Raw genomic sequence first — 27,417 nt, forward strand, 5'->3', positions numbered from 1 at the left:
ACAAATTAGGGGGCATTTCGGCACTCAGCCGTACCGTGCGCCTGATTTAACATGCAAAGTCTGTTGCATGCCCCATGTTAAAGGTGCACAACAAAAAAGCATTATACACGGGCAGAGCACTTTAAGTGCAGTTTCCTACATTCTCAGTAAATGTGCCCCAATATATTTTTTTAAGGAAATATTCTCCTTCAGTGAGCAGTGTGCTTCCGAGAGCCTTCTCAAGCCCCTACACAACAGATGGATGAGGAAAGATTACCTCTTTCATACCTAGAGCATACTTCTCTTGATAATTGAGCTTGAGAGTAACTATCATTTCAGATAATTTTTGATATTGTGTGGGGCAGTGTTGTAAACATTTTTCTAACATACTTAATTGAGAAATTCTGCTTAGTTTGTAAAGAAACAGGGACCCTTAGTTACAATGTTATCTACAATGCTAAGGCAAATCTGTCTATGGGACTGAAGATGGGTCTCCCCCTCCTCTTCTGTTTGTTAAACAGCTGTGAGGGTTAACCCTTTCTGCTCTCTCCTTGGCTGTAGTATGCTATGAACATTATTTTCAAAGATCCAGCTAAGAGTGAAGGGGTTAATCCTCCCATCTCACAGCTGTTTAACTACAAAAAGGGAGATTAGATGTGAGCTCATGCAGCCTCTATAGACATAGTACAGAAAAGCAGACAAGGAGAGACCGAATAGTGCTCATAGAGTAGCATTATTGTGATAAAAAATATAAGTATTTAGGAGAAGCAATTGGAATGAGGCTCATCAGATGTGGTTGTGATAAATTAGGCACTACCCTATTTTTACCTTGTTTGGTTGGGGGCGACGGTACCCTTAGGTGCTGCCTTTAGACAGTAGTCATAGAGAAATGGTTGCCAAGACGGCCTGGATCAAAGCATATAGGAGTATATTGGAGACTGTCAGAAGAGGTGCACATAGGTCAAGTCATAAAGTATGGATCAAGTCTCTTCCAGCCTTGATCTCAGGTGCACTGAATGACTTTCTGGGAGTATAAATTGAATTGCGCACCCTTGGAGCCATGTAGCAAAGGAGAAAGGAGCTGTGAGCTATGGAGCTATTAGACCAGTGTGCAAGTCAGATGTGTACTGCAGGTCAATGCTGCTACTGCTGTAGTTATCTATCTTCTTGGATATCTCCCACTTTAGCACTCCTCCTTGTCGTTTCCATACTTCCCAATAGTGGATGACCTGGAGCTGTACTACATGTACAAGTTAATATTGCTTCTTCGCAGTGCTGTGCTTTTAGCCTAGCGAACCAAGGTACACCACATTTTCTTCTGTGAATGAAAGCTGTAGTATCCAACCAGCTTTTCCTCAGAGCAGCGGGGAGGAGTCGTGAGGACACAGCCTATTGTACTTGGGAAGCTACAATCCATGAATTTAAATCTATATTTTACAGTCTGGCTTTCAGATGTGGACAGGGGTTATTCAAATGTACTGTATAGCGGTTGTCCAAGTGCATAATTTTTTTCCCTCTGATGGAGGCCAAGAACACACAGTATGGTTCATTCTTTGTTTTTTGTCCTGGCAATCCACCTTAAGACCTCCTGTGCAGTTCCTACTTGGAGTTGTCCTGCAGCCAGAAGTTGTGTGCCACATACTGGCCAGGATACATACAGCCTTTCTGTCTGTGGCATTGATTGGCTGCAGTGGTTATGTGCTGGAAGCATGACCACACAGATGCAGAGCTGTGCGGGGGAGGGGTGAGATACAACATTGCATTCTTAGAGGAAAAATGATGAATACTGTTTATTACCTTTTTGTCCTGTTTTAAAATGTAATTAACTCAGACAACCCCATCAACTCGACCCGCAGCACAATAAAAACATATGTTGCTGTTTTCTTAGCCAACCTGCTCATTAACAGCAGAGCTGTCCCATCACTAAACTGTGTACATGTGTGTATATTTTAAAATTTATTTAATTTATTTAGCTCTCGGTAAGAAAAAATGGGCAGAACAAATGTTTCAGAAACAAATGAATTCAAGATGCAAGTTTTTCTCCCATACTTAATGCCTAATAAAAGACAGAATAAAAGCCAAAGTTCCACATGACTTTCACAAAATGTAAACCATAATCTTGCTTAAATTACCCAAGTTCCTATGTACATTCCCATCATCTCAGTAACATAAAGGGTTAAAAACAGCTTTTCTACACTCTACCTTGAATACCCATGCTGTTAAGGACAACTTTTCCAAAAAATCACTGCTAAATTTATACATTGATGTTAAGTTAAGTGTTTGTGTTCTGTTCTGGGATAATGATTAATGTCAATTAACAAGACATTTTCCCAATATGTTCATAGCAAGCAAATGGTATATTATTCTGTAATGCGGATTACAACAGAACTTCTCATATTGATCTCCTTGCTGTCCCTCTGAAGACCACTAGAGGTGCTCACTTCCTCTTTCACAATGTAATCTATAGTACTACAATCTTTTATCAATTATCGTGCAAATACATAAATGTGCAGAAATTGCATTTTCTCCCTAAAGGGGAGACGTCTGCTTATAAATGATAATGGGGTCTGTTTCACCGATCACAAATGTTATATATTCAAAATAATTATCTTTTATCAAACAAAACAGAAAAAAGTAGAAATGTCCAAACCGCACTTTATCGTAAAACTTAACGAAAACATGACCTTGTACCCTATAAAAATACACACTTTCTTACACTGCAGTATAAAAAATTTACGGGTGATACATAGGATTTTTATACGCAGTGAGATAAAAACGTATTCACAAAAAAATGGCGTTAAGGGGATAATGCAAGTAAATTAGTGGCCCAACATTTAGGACATGTGATGGCTGAGAACTGTAATGGCTAAGTTTAAACTTGAACCTGCCGCCCTGTTTTCCCAAAAATAAGACAGTGGCCCAGATTTATTAAAGCCCCTGCACCCGTTTTCTGTCGGACTTTGCACGTTCTTTTCAGTAAAAACTACTTGCACATGTATTTAAGAAGTGTCCGAGATCCATTTGTGTCGCAGCTGCGCTATACTGCACTATACTGCACTAAAAGTGCACAGTCGGACCGTACGACACATTTATCATGCAGTGTCCAACAGAAATGTGTCACATACCCTATGTTAAAGGTGCACCAAAAATAAGTTGGTACCCTCTCTCAGAGCAGTGCAGGGGGCGCCAGATTCACGAAGAACGGACGCCAAAATTCATGAATCTGGCAGACACTACACTGCATTGGAAACTGCATTTTGCACTATTATTGATAACGTGGGCCTGTGTCTGATATTCATTTTTTGCCCCTAAATATGCATTAGGTCTTTTTTCCATAAGATGTATTAATTTTTGATTAACAAACTTTCACTTTTAATGTTAAACAAAAGATTTATATTTATTAGTTTACTGTAGTCATGTCACCACAAACATCAAAGTAAGAAGCCAAACTCTTTCATCAAAAATTTCTTGTGACCCTATTTCCATGTACAATAGTCTATGGTGCATTTTCCAATCCTGGAATTTTAAGTCATATAATCATCTTCTGGAACCTCATCATAACTTTCCAAACCCGGAATTTCATGCTGAATTTCTTGTGACTCCATTTCTATTAGAATCATTTCTCATGCACTTTCCTAAAATGTGCACTTCTTGTCCAGGTAGCTGCTTGTAGCGCATTTGCACCGCTACAGTTATTGATTTTCTTACATGAGTTTATCACCCATGTCACAACTTCTTGCAGTATCTAAATTATCTAATTACTACTAATATATGGGAATGGGGAGGCTGTAGCAATGACAGCCATTTGTGATGTATAAATAAAGGAATTAAAAATAAGACCACACAAATTACCCAGCTCAATTCAGTCCCTGTCTCCACCTCCCAGTATGTCTCGCAATGCGGGAGGAAACCGGAGGAAACCTATACAAACATAGAGCCAACATATAAACTCTTTCAGATGTTGACCTGGATGGGACATGAACCCAGGACCCCAGTGCTGCAAGGCTGTAGTGCTAACCACTAAGCCACCGTGCTGCCCTATTTTTGAGGGATGTCTCATTTGTGTCAAACTAAAAATAGAGGCGCAACCTGGAAAATTACTGTTATTTGGCCAGGCCTCACCCTTGTGACGTCCTAATTGTGAGTATTTATCAAAGTATCAACAGTTATAGTTATATAGTCTTATACTGTCACATGAGACAAGGATGAAGCTGACGAATATTTGGGTGAATAGTCAACAGGCTTTGTACACAGAAGATGTGACTGCTGATGTTCTGGAAGAAAGACAGCTGCTATTTATGATCTAAAGAGTTTGCTGTATTGTACAGGGTACAGTTATACCACTATAACAGGACCCAATATTACCATCATGCACTTATAAAATAAACAAAACCCTTTACAAAACAACAATACAGTTACCATATTATGGTAGATATGAGCTATAGGCAGTTATTCTGCAGACAAGTAAATACAATAGAAGTAAATCCAATAACTTACAGAAAACTCCTTTTAAACCCCTTTTTACCTTTTCATTTTCCTTTGATAACCATGACAACCTTTTTACCTATGAGTCAAACCTGCAAAGTTTGCAACAAAGTAATTTTTAGCTTCTTTCTTTTCTAGTCTACTTCCCATCTATTTTTTATTGTTAACACAAAGTTTTAATCCCGCCACCTCCAGTCTCTTGATGTTTACGGCAGGAGGCTCTGCAGCATTTATTTCACATATGAATAGTCAGGTAAGCCCCAGGCCACAGGAACACCCCACAATGTCCCACTCCCCCACTGGCCACACCCCCTTACCACCCTTCCATGCTAGCAAGTGCTAGCAATTTGTCACAGAAGCCCTGATAAATAACCCCCACTGTATACATTTGCAGGAGGCTGCAAGCACTATATACCTGTACACACTGATGTGTCATTCACATGGTCTAATCTACAATCACCTACAATCTTTATTCTGGAGCACTTTCAGAACCAGGCCTCTGCATCCTCATTCCCAGCATCAATGGTGTAAATCATGATCAAAACCAGAGTTAATAATTACTCTGAGTACAGTATATGTTATGTAAAATATACACTTCTATAAATCCATTAATCAAGTGTACCCATTTGTCAGCACCCAATAAACCATGAGTCCTCATAATGTACAGTGGATGAAACTGATTTGTCCTAGTGCCAAGAACTGTACTGTATGTGACTTTGCTGCTGCTAATAAAGATGGGAGGGGTGGTGGGGGGGGAGGATTTGAATACCCAATGTACTCAGTAACTTTTATCTAAGGCTAGAGCTACACAAAAAGCTTTTAAAATGCAACATTATCCCACAGGGGTCTGACCTTCGTGTGGGGGTAGTGGTATTCCCGGGAACCACAGAGCTGGCTTATAGTGCAGCCTAGCGTCAGGATATGTCAAGGTGTCTAGGTCCATGAGAACAGGCCTCGTCCACACCCTTCAAGGTCAGTGGGGAGATTCAAGAAGAGGGGAGGCCACAGAATAGTGAAGGGATTCTCTGGGGCAATCCCAGAGTGTGTGTAGTAATAGAGTCTTGCTCAGATAGAGAAGGCGAGGCCAGCGGATTGTAGTCAAGTACCTCAGCCCTAGTCCAGTATTCAGAGGGCTGGTTTATAGGAACCATATTGGCTTTGCTTTTTGGGTGTCAGGGTGGCATTGTCCATGGAATTAGCACACAGAGGTGCACACTTCTCATGGAATATAGGTATCTCTCTAAATGGATCAGCAGAAATATCCCACACCTTGTAATGAGCTCCTATTTATAAACTTCAGCAGAGCTAATTCCAAAGCATCCCAAGTTGGCTCAACCAAGATAACAAATTTCAATATAACAAAAACATCAACCCTTCAATAATAGGCATATTCTACAGCAGGTGTCATTAATACATTATGGTAGTAGGTATCATCAAGAGATCACCATTGGTAAGGTGTAACATAAGGGGAACTCCAGAAATAAAGAGTAACTGTAACATGGAAGAGCTGGCCAAACTCCTTCCAGCCAATCAATAGATTAACTGGAGCTCACTTTAGCAATGACCTATCCAGTGGGATATTACAAATGCAGTTTTTATGTAACTTTGGAGCAACAAAAGTATTTATGAGTGTTTATATGATGGAATTAAATACCATGGTATTATAATAAAAGTATTAACCATTGGAGGCTCTTTTCCTTTTTCAGTTCCTTTTTATTTATTCCCCACCTTTCAAAACCCATAACTTTTCTAGTTTTCCACTCACACAATCAAGTTTCAATATTTGCAGATGATACTGAGCTGTGTAAAGTAATTAATACTGAGGCCGATTGTATAGCTATAGAGGGATTTGTGGAAGCTGAAGGAATGGTCAGAGAAATGGTTAATGTAAATAAATGTAAAATAAATGGGCCATTTATTTTAGCCGCTCCATTCCCCTAATAATTTTGGTTGCTCTCCTCTGCATACGTTCCAGCTTTTAATACACTGGTGCCCAAAACTGTACACAATATTCCATGTGTGGTCTGACCAGGGATTTGTATAAGGGCAAAACTATGTCCTTATCATAAAAATCTATTCCTATCTTGATATTTTCCATAATTTTATTTGCTTTAGCAGCAGCCTCCTGGCTCTGGTCACTCAAATTAAGTTTACCATCCACCAATACCCCCAAGTATTTTAAGCTGCAGTTTTAACAAGTAATTGACTGTTTAGAATAATTATACTTTTTGTTTCTATTAAACAAGTGCATAACTTTACATTTATCTACATTAAACCTTATCAGCCATGTCTCCGCCCATTCCTGCAGCTTCCACAAATCCCTCTGTAATGCTATACCATCGGCCTCAGTATTAATTACTTTACACAGCTTAGTATCATCTGCAAATATTGAAAGTTGACTACAAGGTCATTGATAAAAATATTAAAAAGAATGTGCCATTAATGACAACCCTCTGTTTTCTATCACTAAGCCAATTGCTTACCAAAATACACACATTTTCCCTTAGCCCCAGCAGTCTCATTTCATGTACAGACCTTTAATGTGGCACTGGTGGCCGCTTTCTGATATCAAAGTGGGTTTACCACCATCTGCTCACACTATGATTTCAGCAAGCGTCTGCCATCACGGTGTGTGTGACAGTACCACACAGGGACACAGAGCCAGAGCATCGCAAGAAAGAAGAGGGTCTGCTTGGGGCGCTGAAAGGCTAGGCATACCTTGGGCAGGGGCCGCAGGTTATTTACTGGGGGAAGGGGCTGCAGGCTTTATACTAGGGGGCATGGGATGGCAGGCTATACATTACAGGCATTGGCTAGCTGGCTGTATACTGGGGGTATTGGCTGCTGGACATATACTGGGGGCATTAGCTGGCTGTCTATATATTGGGGGCAAGGGGCTGCAGGGTATACACTATGGGGCAGGAATCTTGCTATATATGCTAGGGGACAGGGGCTGCTGGCTTAATACTAGGGGGGAGGGGCTGGCAAGCTATATACTATGGGGCATTGGCTGGCAGGTTATATACTAGCGGGAATGGGGCTGGCTGGCTATATACTGTAAGTTAGGGGGCTGGCAGACTATATACTGGTGGGGCAGGAGGATTGCAGGCTATATACTAGGGGGCATTGACTGGCAGGCTATATACTAGGGGGTATGTGCTGGCTGGCTACATACTAGGGGGCATGGGCTGGTTATGTACTGGGAGTCAGGGGGCTGGCTATATATGGGGGACAGGGGGCTGTCTAGCTATATACTTGAGGGCATGGGCTTGATGGCTATATACTGGGGGCATGGGCAGACTGGCTAGCTATATACTGGGTGGAGATTGTGACCAATGTATTTCCTACCCTAGGCTCATACTCAAGTCAATATGTTTTCCCAGTTTTTTGTGTTAAAATTAGGTACCTCGGCTTATACTCGGGGTGGCTTATACTAGAATATATATGGTAAAATTTATGGGATGTATCAAAAGAGGAATAGATTCTCATGATAAGGACAAAGAATTGCCCTTATACAAGTCACTGGTCAGACCACAAATGGAATATTGTGCACAGTTTTGGGCACCAGTGTATAAAAAGGACATAGTAGAACTGGGGGCATTATTAGGGGAATGGGGGGACTAGAATACAATGACAGATTACAAAATTTAAGATTTTTCGCTTTAGAAAAAAGACTGAGGGGAGACCTCATTACAATGTACAAATACCTGAACGGACAGTACAAGGATCTCTCCAAAGATCTTTTTATACCTAGGCCTGTGACCAGGACAAGGGGGCATCCTCTGCGCCTAGAGGAGAGAAAATTCTACCATCACCAGAGACAAAGGTTCTTTACTGTAATAGCTGTGAGACTATGGAACTCTCTGGCGCAGTAGGTTATTATGGTGAATGACTTTCTGGAGAGCAGAAATATCACTGGTTATGGGAACAAAACATTAGTTTAATTCTTAAAGGTTGGACTTCATAAACTTGGGTCTTTTTCCAATCTTATATACTAAGATACTTACAGAGACAACTTGTTGTTTTTGTTTTATTACTGTGCAATGTACTGGGAAGCTGGAACAAATTCCATTGATGAAAACATATAGATGCACCATTTTCGAATGCACTTTGTTTCTACAGATTACATTGTGCTTATCAAATGATGCATCTTATTTATTCTTTGGGTAAGTATGATTATAAAATACAACATTTATATACCAACCAAAGAGAAAAAAGACAAACATACGATATACTATCTTGTATATGCTGTTTACAGGAAACAGGGAACTTCTAATTATTTGCTGCTTTTATCCTAAACTATCACAATTCTGGGACATTAGCCGGGAAGATTTATTTGAGAACAGCACTTAAAAACAGCATTCCTCTGTAGTTTATACCAGTGCACATTATGAGGCTATAAACATGTGAATCTAGTTTGTGGTTATTTCAGCAAATTGTGTTTAGTGATTTCCCAGATAAGGAGGGCTTCATGTTTCCCTGGTACTCCCATTTGCTGCTAGTCTGATTGATATATGACTGTAATGGCTCTTGTCCATCTGACATTCACGTTACCCCACTCTCTTCTCTTCTGCTACAGCTCCAACTTATGGTCTGCAATCCATGCAGCACAAGGGAAGGAAGAAGGAGAAAAGTGAGTGACCTGAACAGGGATAGAGATTACAGGGGAAAGGAGATTGTGGGGAATAGAGAGATAAACTGAGGAGAGGGAGATTAAAGGCAGGAAATTAAGGAGCAAGGGAAAAGGGAGAAAGTGACAGAGAGAGGAAATGAAGAAGAAAGGGAAGAGAGGGGAGATTGGCAGGGTTAGGAAATTAAGGAAAGAAGGATGAGGAGAAAATTAATCAGAGAGGTTTTGTATGTAGGGCGGGAATTTGATATTGGTTGAGAAGAGAGAGAAACGGAAAATATTTGGTATACGCAACATATGATATGATGCTATTTTATACATAATGTTAACCCCTTAAGTGTCAAGCACAAGGCAAGGCTATATACTTGAGTGTTGTGAGTGTGCAGTTTAACCTTTGGCTATATGGTAAAGGGAGTGTCATGCAAGAATAGTGTATCTGCATAATAACTAAACTTTATAATGGAATATTACATAATACTAGTACATAGCACAGTGGTTATACATCTGTATTGATGATCTGTATTACTCTGTGTTACTGTATACAATACAATATATGGGGGAACTGAAAATGTGTCTGGATAAGGGGTGGTCTTTTCAAAAAGTTTTACTCTGTGTACCTATGGCAACGACGCTTGCATGCAGGGAGACCTGACGGCTAAGTTAGATACCTGTTTTATACAGGTAGTAAGTGGTGAGATATAATAGAGAAACTGAAGAGAGTTACGAGAAAGAGAAGAGTGGAAAATGGGCATAAAAGTTCAAGGAAGAACGAAGGAGAGAAACAGGGAGAGGAGAAAAATCCACTGCTCTATTACTACATGGCTTAGGAGTCACAGAGCTTAGGGAGAGACGGCTGTGAGGGATCTGGAACATCTGTTAATTATAAAGTCATTCTCAACCTGCCTGTACATTTGTGGCTACAGTGAGCATGACCAGAGACAGGCACCTCAGTCCTCCTGAGCCTCTCACTCTGTATAAAGTTGTATGGATGCCTCAGTGTCTTTCAGAGCAGCCTGTGAAGCTTCGCTTACTAATTTCAATGAGCCTGTTCTCTTGTGATTACATATGTTCACTGATCTCCCGCACAGCATCTGCCTGGGATATCTGGGATGACAGAAACAATAGGCAAGACTTATTTAAAGCTACGTGTGTCACGCTGTGCGGCACCTCTTTTAATTTATACAATAATATTTATATTAATGTTAGAGAAGCTTTGTCATGGATTGAAGTGCAGTGGTTATGGATTAGGAAGGATTTCATGAGGGTCTATGATTGGCTACCGGCTAGGAGGAAATATACTGTGTTTGTGTTGGCAGGACCTCAGACAAGTATATTTAGTAGTGGACTTAGTTACTGAGGCACAACAAATGCTCTAAGTGTGAACGAGGCAGCAAAGATGCTGAGCAGAGGGCACTGATGGTGACAATCAGCGCAGTACTAGAAATCACATTTATCAAATTCTGTTTTTTTTGTTGTTGTTGTCTTTCCTATAGTGGACTAATACAAGGTTTTAAAAAATATCTCTGGGCTGCACAATTTTTTTCCCTCAAATACTTGGATTAAGGATGGACGTTAAAAAGGATTATAAAGGATTTCTTTGAAAAGGTAAGAAAATATGCATGTACGTATCACATATTTTATTTATGGGCGTAAAAATTATATGGAAGTCTATGGGTATAATTTTTTTTTTTCATTGGTTTATATATTTATTATTTATATGCTAATTTTGCTTTGCAATAGGAAATACTACATCTAATAATGCTGTATAATAATAAAAATGATTATAATAATACCTGATAGCTTATGTTTAGCATGTATGTATTGCTACAGAGTTAGAGGATACTAGAGGAGTGAAAAGTAAATCATGTAACATGTCTCTGGTCATATACAAAATGACTATAGGGTTTATAACCTTATGATTTATTTGACACTTATTATTCTATATGGTGATGTATGGTGATGTGCAATACGGCATGTTACAGGTAAAAGATAAAGAAAATACAAGTGACACATAGTGAGCATATTGTTTCTAAGATAGCAAAAAGAAACAAGAGAGAAGTTACAGAAACTTATAATATAAGAGATAAGGGGTTAAAGCTGTATTCTGGCTAGTGGTAAGTACAGTGTGAGCTAAGTCAGATGGGGTATAGGTAAAATAACACTACACTAGTGGTTAATTGTACATAAAATGGACTGAGAGAAGACATACTGGATAAATGCTGTATTACTCCAAGTGGAGAGAGTCAATAGTTAAGGGCTTCTAGGATCAATTGAAACTTGAAATAAATAACTGAGATTGGGAATAATAGCATTTTATTAAAATGTGGGTTCTAAGATAAGATGTCATGTTCACCGGGTGTAGAGTCTGCTTACTTATACACTCACCCTGCAGTCCTTCATGAATTTGGAAGGGGGGGGGGGGGGCTGAATACTTTTTAATCTACACCACTGTCTCACCTTTGCACAGGTTATGCAATAACCTGCAATGTCGTGCCAATAAATAAGCTTCCATACAGACAGAGTCTATGCTTAGCATTGTTTGCTAGACTTTACCAGTATATTGCTTTCTTATACTTGTATAAATGCAGGAATTGGTCCCTAGCTCTTCAGTATCTTACTATAATGCAAGTCCATGGGCCCAGTGCAAATGAACTAGTCTCACATATGACATTTCTGTCTGTCTATTATCATAGGCATTAGAAATTAAATTACATTGCTGAATATTTTATGATAGTAGCAAATGATATTAAGCAAACAGAGCTTCACCAACTTACTGTTCTTTGTGTTCCTATGATAATATTTTGTAGAATATGAATATTATAGGTAAAAACATTTACAGTTAAATACAGTTTTAGTGTTTCTATTATACCCATGCGCCTAATATGTAGCAAGTTTAAAAACAATTGAGGAAAAAAAATCAGTTTTGTGTCTGCAGCTTCCATGCAGATCTATGTTTCTTCATGGTTACAGATAACAAACAGATAAGTGTGATCATGCATTTAGATCCCATCCACCTGTCCCTAATTTCTTACCAACCATTTAGATACTGTAGATCTATTTTATCAATATTTTTAGCCCAGAAACCCCCTCTAGGCTTGTGATACATGAGCTGTAATAGCTGCTGTCGACATTTTGTACATAAAACGGCAGGTACCTTTACTTTTGCTTGGGCAGGGAGGCAGAGTTCAACCTTTGCATTAGAAAGGCTGAATCCTGCACCCATAATCAGAATATTAACAAGCTGAAGATTCTTACAATGTAGCAAAATTTATAAAGTTTTTTTTTGCAACAACATTCAGGGACTATAAACCATCCTCAATACATTCTCAATCCATTCATTTTACCTGATATAGTCTTTTAGTCTGCAACTATGGAGAAATTGTGCTGCATAGTACTTAATATCACAGAGTTGATGGAAAACTGTATTGAATGTCACCTGCCTGTAGAATGCTTTGTAAATAATAATGTTGAATTCACAAACCCAGACAAAGGCATTAACATTAGGGCACTGGCAAGATTGGTGCTAAATACTTTTGCCTTTCCATTGGATGCTTAAATTGTGATGATCCCTAGATAAAAGGGCAGCTGTAGTTAGATTATTCTTGCCTCCCTGTGGGTGATCAGCTCTCCTGGATTTTCCACAGTTCTCCAAATGAGCGTTGTCAGAGATTGCTGTCTGGTTTGATTCTGATCAGCTGTTATTTCCTTTTTATGTATGTGAGAGTGTGGAACATATTAACATTTCTGTATAAACATGCGCTATGTTTGGAATCCCTCTCATGCCCCACCTCTAACTGAGCAGAACAATAAAGGAGAAGGTTATGAGTCCTTAGAACAGCTGGCTGTCTGTGCATGCCCGACATTGAACCATTTCTCTGATGGGCAGCACTTCAATCACTTCTACTTTAGCTGCATGCTTAATGTGCCTCCCGGCATTGTTTATTTTCTTTGCTTCTCTTACAAGCTTTGGAGAGGTATTAACGGGGAATTATTTACATGGCCGACTTCAATTTAAATGACTATTATTGAACTTTGAAACCTTTATTGAAATTTACAGGGTCAATATTGCACTTAATAGGCTTTTGTTACCTAGGTCATTCGATCAAGCATGCATATGCCTATACTGTGCTATTTCTCTATGTCTCTCTCTTTAAATTTCTTACTTACTTACTATTTATCATCAATCTACCAACCATATTCAGGTTTGGACTGGAATTCTTTGGGCCCAACACTCTATACCTAAATTCAAAAATTATCAATTATCAATTTACAAATTCCCAAAATATAGCCAACAAATATTTCCTCAGACTATGATTGTCCTGTGGGCCCTGTCAGTAATCTGCTGACTGACACTATCTTTGGCCCGCTTAATGGGCCCAGCACCATGTTTTTCCCAAATAGACCAATGCCCTCTTTATTACAAAAAGAAATAGGCAGCATATCATTGAGATACCCACACAACGAGATAGCCGATTGAGATACCCACACAATGCTGATGTCACTAGCTGTCCCTCTGCTATTCTCGCACTATGCGTGATCATACCAGAATGAAGTTAGACATTGCTATGATTGTGCATAGCGCAAGAATAGCAGAGGGAGAGCTGGTGACGTCACCAGCTTTGCCAAAGCTGTTAGAGAATCTATATATCTATCTTCTGACATAATTTCATCTTTGCACATTTCCTTATTTTTCTCTTTATTATTTTGAGCATATACACTTTAGTTGTGTGAACTTCAGCCCTGCACTATAGATGCCTTGGCATAGATGTGAATCTGACAATGGCAACATCTGCTTGGAATTTGTATCTCCTTCCCATATTCACATGGTCTCCCTAGAGACTACAAAACTATACTTAGATTAATTGTTTCCTATGAAATTGACCCTAACATATGTGCCTGAGACATGGAAATGAGCTTGTAAGACAAAATGGGGACTGAGATGAGGAAATACATTTTGTAGAAAATGCTGTAGAATATGTTGCGGTTATATAAATAATGATTAAAATATTATATGTCTGTGGGTAGAGCAGGGCTTTGCAAAAAAGTGTTAACACGACTTCCATTGTTTATTTTGGATACCCATTACACTGAGCACCAGTACTCCACATAGTAAGACTTTTCAAAAGGTGTTATCTGCTAGTAGATAAGACATATGAGTAGGGTTAGGCTCGGTTTTATTGCTTGAGTATTTTGGACCTATGTAATGTCTAATTTGAGCCAAAAAATGCTGTCTAAACTCTCGAGCCTGCGAGAAGTGGTGTTAGATGTCATGGTCTTGTTTCTGTCTGGTCTGTGAACCATCTCCATACGCCACTGGTCAACCGTTGGTCGGTTGGGAAAGAACAGGGGCTGCTGGTGCTGTGTTACAGTGGTAGAGGATGCCATGTGCTGTTTCACCTTATTAGCGTAAAGACCCACTAAAACCAAGTCACCATGAAGTTATTAATAGGTTCAGACAATTTGTTCAAAATAAAACTAAGAACCTCCAGTTTGTTTTGTCAATGTAGCCTGTCGGTTTACACTTACACACTGGCATGTGCCACTGAAGCAGGTTTTGTTCTTCATTTAGCTGTTATTGGTTTATTTCTGTGAAAAAGGATTTTTAAGAACTTTTTTACAAATTTTTTAGAATTACTGACAGCAGTTGGAGCCAAAAGGGGCTTCTGTGATGTCCACGGGAGCAAAAATGAAGTCATTCACAGCTAAATTTAGAATGGGGCATATAACAGTGTGTAAGTAATCTTGGGTTAAAACCACTAAATCCATGTTGTTGATTTCCTTTAAGGCTATGTTCATATCAGGCTTGTGACATACATTTGGCTTATACCCTGGGAAAGTTCTAAATGTGCATGCTAAATGGGTCCATGGGGGATACAGGAGCTAGAAATATAGTCTTTTGGCCTCTGTCTAGTCAGTGTATAACAGCATGCAGCCAAAAAATGTATAACATAGCATTCAGGGCCCAAAAATGTATAGTAGAAGTACAAGTGTGATGTGCCAAACAACATCTTTCAGTGAAAATAAGTATGCTGCACATGATACCATAGGCGCCCATGGGTGACAGATTCCATTTTATGTCATCTATCCAAGGTATCTACTACCAACATGCATCCCAGTAAAATTGATAAGTGCAGTTCATAAACAGCAATGTTTTTTTTCTAACATATTCCTTATACCATGTTTTTTTCCTTTGACCAAGCTTATAGTCAATTTATTTTTATTGATTCCAAATTATTGCAGTTGTCTGCCCTTTTACATACTTTTAGAAGATAATTTGGCATATAAGTGCTTTAATTGAACAAGAAACTCTACATTAAACTAAAAATTAAAAAAGAGTTTATGAGTATTATGGAGGTTCTCCAAAAACTTTGCTAACAAAGATACTTTTTTCTGGTATAGGGGTAGCAAAACAAAAATAATTCATACTTAGGCTATATTCACACTGCCGTTGCCCGCCCGTACCGTACCGTAGCGGGCAACGGCAGTGTAAGGGGAGAGGAGGAGGAGGTGAGGGCAGCTCACCCCCGCCCCTCTCCATAGCAACCTATGGCGCACGGCCCCGTATTACGGGAAAGATAGGACAGGTCCTATCTTTTTCCCGGGTACGGAACGGTACGGTGCCGCACGTGTATGGGAGTGTATGGGGGACGTATATACGGCCGTATATACGTCCTCCATACGTTCGTGTGAATGTAGCCTTAACCTGCTTAGGCTCCCAGTTCCTACGTCACTCTGGTACTTCTGCTTCTGGAGACCAAATGACACTTGCGTTGTTGTCCTCAGGTCTGAGGAGGCCACACATTTGCAGAATTGGGTCCTGTGAGTGTTATATATACACTCTAGTTAAGGGACTAAAATTTGGAGAATTGCCTATTCTTCAATATGTCTAGCGTTATTTACTTTGAACAATGTATCTTCAAAAAATTCTGTCTTTTCTTGCTAGTATGGAGAAACATAAATTTACAAAAAAATGAGTGTTCATGCTTTTCCCTGTTTACCAAACCAGATCAAATGCTGCCTCAGTTCCACTGTTCACTTCCTTGTGTCTACTACACACAGGAAATGTTTGATAATACCCAATCAGCCAATCACTGGTTGAGGTGGGTCACCACCACAGTCAGTGTAAGGTATTTGTCACTGAAGTCCTAGCAAAGTGAATAGATGATCATTCCTCTTTCAAGGACATATGTGTACCCCCATTTTTATGATCACTGGGAATCCCACCCATTTGACCACCACCAATAGGACATGTGTTCCCTATCCAGCAGATATAAACCAATCATTGAAAATCCCTGTCAGAAATGAGTGCTAAAAACTGTGTAAGCATAAATGAGAAATAAAAATTGCATGTAATAAATTCTACAAATTACAGAAAATAACGCGTTTGTTATCTCTCTGGGTTTAGGATTTATTTTCTATGTGGTAAATGATGTCATTTCTATGCTGTCCACATGTGATGAGCCCAATATTCCTTAGTTTTATTTATAAGGTTGTGGTCAATAATAGTAATTGCTCTATGTGGTATGTCATTTATTTGTTACAGCAAAGACAGAACATCCATTGATTGAAAATAGCATTAGGAATTCTACACTGAAAGGTCAGAAGCAGACGGCATTGATTCTTTGTGTTACATTACGAAACATTGATAGGCAAAGTTGCATTGTAAATGTTTGCTACATAATTGTTGTATATTTTTTTGTTTACTGGTCATTTCATTTTATATTTTGTTTTGTAAATCAAGCTCTCGCTATAAGTATTGTACTAAACCTTAAAGGAAATCTACCATCAGGATGAAGGATTTTAAAACCAAGCACACTGAGATACTGATGTGTGCCACCTGTTGCAGAATTCCACTCATCTTTTAGCTTCTTATGCCCTTGTTTTTACAAAATAAATGCTTTAAAATGTATGCAAATGAACCTGAGGGGCTCCAGGCTCAATTAACAGCTATGGAGCCAGGAGCACCTATATCTCATTTGCATAATTGTTAAAGCCTTTTTTTGTAAAAAAACATGGGCATAAGAAACTAAAAGAAGAACCGATCCTGCCAGAGGGGGCACACACCAGCATGTCAGTGTGCTTGGTTTACATTTCTTGATCCTGGTGGTAGATTTCCTTTAAAAAACATGAGGGCTAAAATGAGAGTACAGTATAATATTATATGTACTACATACTTGCTCATTGCTGGAGAATTTACACTGGAGATGTGTGGGTCAGATTATTTATCTAGATAATGATACGGAGAGTAAGGTTAATCTAGTCTAGCAATCCCCTTGACTCCTCCATACTTGCAAGTCAGATTGAATTATCTCTCTCTCATGTTGCGTCTGGGAGGTTGGTGATATTGACATTGCTATTAAGAGAAACCCTGCTAGATTTCTGAACCACATTCACTTTCATTTACTGTGATCTTTGATCGTGAGACATGTCCCTACTCTTATAAATGTTATGTAAAGTAGAGGAAAACTGTATTAAAGCTACCTGTTACCTGTTAAGCTGTTTCTTCATGGCAGCTATATTTCTTGCAGTTTTTAAAATGCATTTTTGAGCTAAAATACAACTATATTTATAGGTGGTATTTCTACGTCATCTAATAACTGGCTATGGTATGGGAGGAACTGCAGCAATAGTAGCCATTGCACCTATGATGGTCATTGAGGGTGAACAGTGCAACAAAGCATATGACAATTGTTCATCATGATGATGGAAATAGTACCATAAAACAATTGTCATTTTTACTGAAGGAAGTTCTGCTCCTCTTCGGGTCCCCTCGGGATGCCTGCGGCTCACAAACAATGACGTCGGCAAGTGGCTGACGTCATTCTGTGTGCCAGCCGAGCGCAAAGACCCGAAGAGGAGAGGAAGAACCTGAAGGACCCGAGGCGGCACCGGAGCATCGGAAGCAGAAGAGGACCTACAGGGGACATTGGAAAGGTGAGTACAGTGTTCTTTTTTTTTTTTACTACTGCGGCTGGCAGGCTGTATACTACTGGGGGCTGGCAGGCTATATACTACTGGAGGCTGGCTGGCTGTATACTACTGGGGGCTGGCTGTATACTATTAGGGGCTGGCAGGCTACATACTACAGGGGGCTGGCAGGCTATATACTAAATGGGTGGCAGGCTGTACACTACAGAGGTTGGCAGGCTGCATACTACAGGGGCTGGCTAGCTATATACTATGGGTCTGGCAGGCTATATACCACAGTGGCTGGCAGGCTGTATACTACAAGGGCTGGCTATATACTATGGGGCAGGCATGCTATATACTACAGGGGAGCTGGCTGGCTATATAGTGGGAGGCTGTGACAAATGCATTTCCTACCATTGGCTAATACTCGAGTCAATAGGTTTTCCCATTTTTTGTGTTAAAATTAGATACCTCGGCTTATACCCAGGTCGGCTTATACTTAAGTATATATGGTACTTTCATTTTACCCATGATGACTGATAAAACATTACATAGTTTAAAACATATTGATAAAAAAACTTAGCCCTCTAAAATGAATATATTCATTTTGGCAGATGTTCCTGAGCCATCTATACAATGTATTACTACTACTACTACTACTAATAATAATAATAATACATTTTTATTTATATAGTGCACATAACTTAAGCAGCTCTGCACAGAGCTTGCCAAATCGTTTCCTATCCCCCATGGGGCTAACAATCTAACCAACCAACCAACCAACGCAGAAGCCCTAGTTGCCTGTCTGGTACTGAAAGTTATCCCTACATACTTGTTCCAAGCATGAACGAATAATGAATAAATTCACATTTTGGATAAGAAAGTCAGTAACTTACTTAAAATATCCCACCTGTAATGCCAGAAACCCATCCTAGAACAGGACAGGCTATATGCGGATATATGCCAGCAGGTAGCGAGAGAGATAGATATTAATAATTTCTGTATCATTCATTTATAGTGGAACTGCTTAGGGTTTATGCCCTTTAATAATCCCTTCTTGTTACTGCTGTCACAGTCAGTCTAAACCGTGGGCTGCTGCTCATCGATCACCACTGAACTGAACGTTTTTACCCAGTTAAGCACCAGGGAAATCAGTGGCTTCAGACAATAACTATTTAATTTCTAAGCTGCCGACATACAGCGTTTTTTTCAGGAGAAAGGCTTGTCTAAATTTTTACTGAAAACAAAATTATAGGCTTAAAGGAAATCTACCATCAGGATCATGGTTTGTAAACCAAGGACACTTGCATACTTGTATGTGCCCCCTCTGGCAGGATCCACTTCTCATCTAGCTTCTTATGCCCTTATTATTACAAAAATAGTCTTTTCAAAATGATGCAGGCTATGTCATTTCTGATCATCTGTTACAATGTGTCAGTGGCACGTTGTAACAGATCATCAGTAAATCCACCATGTTCTCTAATACAGCTCTATTGCAGTATATTGTAGGAACTATCTGGGTTAAAGTACAATACTAAAATAGTAAAAATAGTTCAAATCACCCCTTTCTCTAGAACTGATATAAAAATAACAAATAAAAATCATAAACTTGATAAGTCCTAAACTATCAATATAAAAAGACAGTTATTCCCGTCTGTGAACCCCTAACAGAAAATAGTGTCCAAATGTCCAAAATGCACTTTTTTGTCATGTTGCAACTCACAGAAATTGAAATAGTAACTGATCAAAAGGTTGTACAGTAACTCAATGTAAACATCACCATGTCCTTTAAAAATGACACCTTGCCAAGCTCCATATGTCAAAGTATGAAAAACTCAGTTTCAGAATATGGCAAAATTAAGAATTTTTTTCCTACAAAAGGTTTTATTTTTTAAAACCTATATAAGTTTGGTTTCCCCATACTCACACCAACCCAAAGAATAAAGGGGAGGCATCATTCGGAGCGCACAATGAAAGCCGTAAAAACAGGGCCCACAAGGAAATGCTGCAAATTCATTTTTTTCGCCAAGTTTCATACATTTGGATTTTTTTCCCCACTTCCCAGTAGGTGGCATGGAATATTAAATATTACCCATAGAAAGTACAATTTGTTACATGGAAAACACGCCCTCATAAAGCTCTGTACATTGAAAAGCAAAAAAGTTATGAATTTTTAAAGAAGGGGAGGAGACGGGAAAGCATTAAAAAGTAATATGCTTGTTGTATGTTACATATAGTTCATGTAATATTTATTTTCTAAATATGCAAATTTTCTTTGGAGGCTACTGGGGCGTGAAGTAGCCACACTGTGGAGCAGGAGCTGCAGTTACTTCACTTCTGAGTAGCCTCTTTCAAGTCCTGCCCATGCGCATTAGCTTGGGCTTCGCAGACAAGCTCACGTAGCTGTAGCTATGCACATGCGCCCAACTGCAGCTTCACAGGCCAGCTGCCTTTAGGAGATATTGAAAGAGGCTACTGGAGCATGGATTAGCCTTAGCTCCCACTTCACCACAAGGCTATTCTAATCTCATGTAGTATTCAAAGAAAATTAGCATATTTATAAAATAAACTTTTCATATTTATCTGGGGGACTAAAAATTTTAATAAAAAAAACATTGGGCTGTCCATAAATACAGGCAGATCCTTGATAGTAGATTTTCTTTAATGACCTTTTGGCCCCTTCACACGGCTGGATAATTCCTGTTATGTATGCTAGCCATACTACACCGTTTTGGTATTGGTTGCATACAGCAACATGCTTTTCAAATGAAAATACATCCATCCATATGAATGGATGTATTGCCCACCATACCATAAATGGGAAAAAGAGCTTACCCCTCCTCCTCTTATTGTGCCTCCCATCTCTTTGTCTCTTTGTTGTCCCCTTCTTTTATCCGCTCTCATTCGGAACCCCTCTCTGCTCCCCCTCTTATTGTGGCACCTTCTCTGCTCCCCATTTATTGTGGCCCTCTACAGATTACACATATAGAGTTGATGTCCTGGGACATACCTGCTTTCAGGCAGGAGAGAGCTGAAATCTGGGACTGTTCTGCTGGATCCAGAATGGTTGGAAGCAGGATCAGACTGGTTCATTGAAGTTCCCCTTACACCCGCTGGCTCCACCCATGATTGCTACTGACTCTGCCCCCTGCTTAATATTTTTAGGACTTCAACTGTATCTGTGTCCTCCTCTGGACACATATAGAATTAAAATCAATGATGATATAGAGAGCTGTGAGTTCTCTGCTGCTAGCTGCAGCAGGCTGGCAGGCCCTATATGATGATGTCATTGCCTACCAACCTGTTGTAAACAGCAGGAGCGAAGAAAAGGAGAGGAGCTGCTGGGGAAGATGGGAAGGTAAGTATATGGTGTTTATTATTTTATTACTACATAGCAAAGGGGAGAAGATGACAGGGGCCACAAATTAGGGGGTATGCGAGGGGCCGCAATCAGAGAGGAAGATAATAATTAATAATAATAATTCCTTTATTCCTATAGCACATACAGACTACACAGCACTGCACAGAGCTTGCCAAATCAGTCCCTGTCCCCAAAGGGGCTCACAATCTAATCAACTAAAATCAATTTCACAGGTGCACCCTAGGTCCCCCAGTCTAACCCTGGTTGGAAGATATGGAATATAACTTTCAACTCAGGAAGGGTTTCGATATTGAAAATATCAAACCCACATAGCAAGTCCCGGGCAGAATATACAATACTTTTACACTACCAGAAAAATGGAGCGGTCAAGATGGACAAAGATTTGTATAAAAATATAAACAGAAATCAGCACTTTCCCTCTTGTGATATGAAATGTAGAACAATTCGTATCACTATATAAAACAATTGGTTTTAGATGACAATCATTATGGCGTTCCTATCAAAATGAAAATGTTTATTGATGGAGATGCATTATCTGTTTGAGAAGTTGTTGGTACTTGTAGTGCACTATTTAGTCGTTCAAGGAGTTACTGGTTCCTTTAATGCTTGCTGATATTTGTAGTGCTCTATTAGTTGTAGATGATATGTATACAGTTCACCATCTGTTCGAAGTATAATATAATATTTGTTAATATCAATGGTAGACAGAATTCACACTGAAAAAAGTACTCTGTGATAGATATTGTATATTTTTATGAGCTCTTTTAGTATTATTCACACTTTGTTCAGTCTGATCCAATCAAAATGTTTCCGTTGTTTGTGTCTTGTTACAGAGTTTTCTGGAACAATTCCATTATATTCTACATTGACTTGGCAATGCAGGTTTCATAACCTGGATACTGAAACCCCTCCTGATAGTTGAATGTTATATTATTAAACTGCGTTTTTGTGTTTATCAACTTTATGTAACATATTTTACATGGAGCAGTGATGGCGAACCTTTTGGAGACAGAGTGCCCAAACTACAACCAAAACCCACTTGTATGTCGCAAAGTGCCAACATGACAATTTAAGTAGTAACCTATGGATCCCTGCTATATCACAGGTTTTAAACATATTGGTGTCCTGAGTTCACCAATACAATAGAAAGATGAAAGATGAGAAATTTGGATTGTAGTTTCCCTCCAAGGTCCTCTGAAGAGGAAGAATCAGGGGACCCAGAGCAGAAGCTCAAATGACAATCCATCTCTGTCCACACCTACTCGCTTCTTGTGTAGTCCTGGCAGCTAAGGATGTGGCTTTAAAATAGCGCTAAGCATGGCACGTCCTGGGCTGTCTTGGACCGCAGGAGGAAGCCTTGAGTTGTATCTGGCAAACTCTTTGTTGGTGTGAAGGCCTGGGTGCCATAGGTTCGCCACCAGTGACATAGAGCATATAACTTTTTAGTATATATTAACTTTATTATCATTATTATTATTATCACCATCACTGTTGATTAATAGATCATTTACTATTTTTAATTATTGCTTTATGGTAGCGCCTACTTTTCATGTATTTTATATTCTGTATTGTATTGGCAATCAGGCACCCACCTAGAGCCGACAACAAATCTATTATGGTGCAGGCTTTAGGGATCCGAACGGTAAGCAGATAAACTCTACTCTGTACTTTGTTTGACTCTGTCCCCCAAATCTCGGGTAGCATGGAACCCTCCTTTTAACACTCTAGGACAGATTTCCAAGAAAATCTGTTCCTGTGCACATTGTGCAGCTTACAATTATGAAGACAGCTTAACCAGCAATGGCCATAATATTGATCTTGAGAGTACTGTAGCCATAGTATCCTTTTTTTGCATCCAATTACAAATTAACCAATTTTGAGCTTAAACTTCAACAATAAAAAACATGTTCAATGAAGGAATAAATGCCTTTAATGCTGTTAAGATTTCTACTAGTTACTAGAAAAAGCTTGTAAATGAGTTCAACAATATGTCCCATTCATAAACTGGATCAAAATGACTAGTTTATTTCTGTCAAGCTGTTTCCAGAATTTTCTTTAAATATTGGGATACACATTTGGTTTTGGCTAGTTGGTATAGTAACTCACATTTATCTCTTTTTTTTATACAAGCTATACTATATTTTGCTGGTAGAGATGTTGCTAAGAGTTGGGGTCTAAATTAGGACACAAAAACACAAAGGGCCACATATATCATTTTTGTGCGCCTAAGTGTAGTAGTTGCGCCTAAATTCTGGCGCACTGTTTTGCCAGAATTATCACAAGCTACAACCATCTGTGATAAGTTAATTTCCTGCCTCTTATTAATCACTTTACTTTAAAACAGTTTAGGCGCAATTTTGGCGCAGTCTAGGCGCAATGTTAGATTCAGGCACTTACATGTGATCCTGCTACAAGCCTCCTCTCTGCTTCTCCCACATCCCAGAATGAGATAACACTCACAGCAGCACCCAGGTGTGTGACACCCTGCACCCAGTGACCTCCTCAGCAGGGGCTTCTCCTGGAGGGGATCCCCCAGTGGTGGTCTCCTGCTGCACCCCTGTAATTCTGCACAGTATCCCCCTCAGATACTGTGCAGAATTACATGGGGGACACTTGTCAGTACTTTGTGCAACATTCTGCAAACTTCTCTTGCTCTTGCTGTGAGCTCAGGGTTTTGCAGAATGTTTTGTAAATAGAAGGTGATAAATAGAGATGAGCGAACATGCTCGTCCGAGCTTGATGCTCGGTCGAGCATTAGGGTACTCGAAACTGCTCGTTGCTCGGACGAATACTTCGCCCGCTCGAGAAAATGGCAGCTCCCGCCGTTTTGCTTTTTGGCGGCCAGAAACAGAGCCAATCACAAGCCAGGAGACTCTGCACTCCACCCAGCATGACGTGGTACCCTTACACGTCGATAGCAGTGGTTGGCTGGCCAGATCAGGTGACCCTGGGATAGACTAGCCGCTGCCCGCGCTGCTCGGATCATTCTGTGTCTGGATGCCGCTAGGGAGAGAGCTGCTGCTGGTCAGGGAAAGCGTTAGGGTGTTCTATTAGCTTACTGTTAGGCAGGAGTGATTCTCAAAGAACCCAACAGCCCTTCTTAGGGCTACAATAACGTTCTACTTTTTTTATTTTAATTTGCATCTAGTACCATTTTGTGAGGAATTAGCAGGGGGACTTGCTACCGTTGTGTTTAGCTCTTAGTGGCACACATATCCATAGCAAAGACCGAAGTGGGAAAATTTAGTAGGGGTTGGATTTCAATTAGGCACTAACTCAGTGTCATCTCATCTGACAGTAGTGTGCTTTGATACTTGGCTAGAAAATAGCCATAGGAGAATACAAAGAGCTTACTTACGCATACAGTAGCGTTCTATATATTTGATTTCTGGTTGATCTGCTGGTGGCTGTACTTTCTGCAGTGCATGTACTAGCCAATTCTGAGCAATTTGTAGTGAGACTTGCGACCGCTGTGTTCTGCGCTTAGTGACGCACATATCCATAGCAAAGACCGAAGTGGGAAAATTTAGTAGGGGTTGGATTTCAATTAGGCACTAACTCAGTGTCATCTCATCTGACAGTAGTGTGCTTTGATACTTGGCTAGAAAATAGCCATAGGAGAATACAAAGAGCTTACTTACGCATACAGTAGCGTTCTATATATTTGATTTCTGGTTGATCTGCTGGTGGCTGTACTTTCTGCAGTGCATGTACTAGCCAATTCTGAGCAATTTGTAGTGAGACTTGCGACCGCTGTGTTCTGCGCTTAGTGACGCACATATCCATAGCAAAGACCGAAGTGGGAAAATTTAGTAGGGGTTGGATTTCAATTAGGCACTAACTCAGTGTCATCTCATCTGACAGTAGTGTGCTTTGATACTTGGCTAGAAAATAGCCATAGGAGAATACAAAGAGCTTACTTACGCATACAGTAGCGTTCTATATATTTGATTTCTGGTTGATCTGCTGGTGGCTGTACTTTCTGCAGTGCATGTACTAGCCAATTCTGAGCAATTTGTAGTGAGACTTGCGACCGCTGTGTTCTGCGCTTAGTGACGCACATATCCATAGCAAAGACCGAAGTGGGAAAATTTAGTAGGGGTTGGATTTCAATTAGGCACTAACTCAGTGTCATCTCATCTGACAGTAGTGTGCTTTGATACTTGGCTAGAAAATAGCCATAGGAGAATACAAAGAGCTTACTTACGCATACAGTAGCGTTCTATATATTTGATTTCTGGTTGATCTGCTGGTGGCTGTACTTTCTGCAGTGCATGTACTAGCCAATTCTGAGCAATTTGTAGTGAGACTTGCGACCGCTGTGTTCTGCGCTTAGTGACGCACATATCCATAGCAAAGACCGAAGTGGGAAAATTTAGTAGGGGTTGGATTTCAATTAGGCACTAACTCAGTGTCATCTCATCTGACAGTAGTGTGCTTTGATACTTGGCTAGAAAATAGCCATAGGAGAATACAAAGAGCTTACTTACGCATACAGTAGCGTTCTATATATTTGATTTCTGGTTGATCTGCTGGTGGCTGTACTTTCTGCAGTGCATGTACTAGCCAATTCTGAGCAATTTGTAGTGAGACTTGCGACCGCTGTGTTCTGCGCTTAGTGACGCACATATCCATAGCAAAGACCGAAGTGGGAAAATTTAGTAGGGGTTGGATTTCAATTAGGCACTAACTCAGTGTCATCTCATCTGACAGTAGTGTGCTTTGATACTTGGCTAGAAAATAGCCATAGGAGAATACAAAGAGCTTACTTACGCATACAGTAGCGTTCTATATATTTGATTTCTGGTTGATCTGCTGGTGGCTGTACTTTCTGCAGTGCATGTACTAGCCAATTCTGAGCAATTTGTAGTGAGACTTGCGACCGCTGTGTTCTGCGCTTAGTGACGCACATATCCATAGCAAAGACCGAAGTGGGAAAATTTAGTAGGGGTTGGATTTCAATTAGGCACTAACTCAGTGTCATCTCATCTGACAGTAGTGTGCTTTGATACTTGGCTAGAAAATAGCCATAGGAGAATACAAAGAGCTTACTTACGCATACAGTAGCGTTCTATATATTTGATTTCTGGTTGATCTGCTGGTGGCTGTACTTTCTGCAGTGCATGTACTAGCCAATTCTGAGCAATTTGTAGTGAGACTTGCGACCGCTGTGTTCTGCGCTTAGTGACGCACATATCCATAGCAAAGACCGAAGTGGGAAAATTTAGTAGGGGTTGGATTTCAATTAGGCACTAACTCAGTGTCATCTCATCTGACAGTAGTGTGCTTTGATACTTGGCTAGAAAATAGCCATAGGAGAATACAAAGAGCTTACTTACGCATACAGTAGCGTTCTATATATTTGATTTCTGGTTGATCTGCTGGTGGCTGTACTTTCTGCAGTGCATGTACTAGCCAATTCTGAGCAATTTGTAGTGAGACTTGCGACCGCTGTGTTCTGCGCTTAGTGACGCACATATCCATAGCAAAGACCGAAGTGGGAAAATTTAGTAGGGGTTGGATTTCAATTAGGCACTAACTCAGTGTCATCTCATCTGACAGTAGTGTGCTTTGATACTTGGCTAGAAAATAGCCATAGGAGAATACAAAGAGCTTACTTACGCATACAGTAGCGTTCTATATATTTGATTTCTGGTTGATCTGCTGGTGGCTGTACTTTCTGCAGTGCATGTACTAGCCAATTCTGAGCAATTTGTAGTGAGACTTGCGACCGCTGTGTTCTGCGCTTAGTGACGCACATATCCATAGCAAAGACCGAAGTGGGAAAATTTAGTAGGGGTTGGATTTCAATTAGGCACTAACTCAGTGTCATCTCATCTGACAGTAGTGTGCTTTGATACTTGGCTAGAAAATAGCCATAGGAGAATACAAAGAGCTTACTTACGCATACAGTAGCGTTCTATATATTTGATTTCTGGTTGATCTGCTGGTGGCTGTACTTTCTGCAGTGCATGTACTAGCCAATTCTGAGCAATTTGTAGTGAGACTTGCGACCGCTGTGTTCTGCGCT

At 39.9% G+C, this 27,417-nt stretch overlaps 1 protein-coding gene across 11 annotated transcripts in view; it reads left to right on the forward strand.

Moving 5' to 3' along the window:
• Positions 1 to 8,972: 8,972 nt before the first annotated feature.
• The window catches only part of NDP (norrin cystine knot growth factor NDP), a 75,389-nt gene continuing 56,944 nt past the window's right edge, over positions 8,973 to 27,417 (forward strand). For 2 of the 11 annotated variants that reach the window (XM_072133148.1, XM_072133139.1), the window contains exons 1-2: positions 8,973 to 9,097; positions 10,588 to 10,699. The gene's annotated coding sequence lies outside the window, so the exon portion shown is untranslated. The other 9 variants (XM_072133149.1, XM_072133140.1, XM_072133141.1 and 6 more) reach the window with 6 other exon arrangements.

The sequence above is a fragment of the Engystomops pustulosus genome, chromosome 2 (assembly GCF_040894005.1).
Source record: "Engystomops pustulosus chromosome 2, aEngPut4.maternal, whole genome shotgun sequence".
NCBI lineage: Eukaryota > Metazoa > Chordata > Amphibia > Anura > Leptodactylidae > Engystomops > Engystomops pustulosus.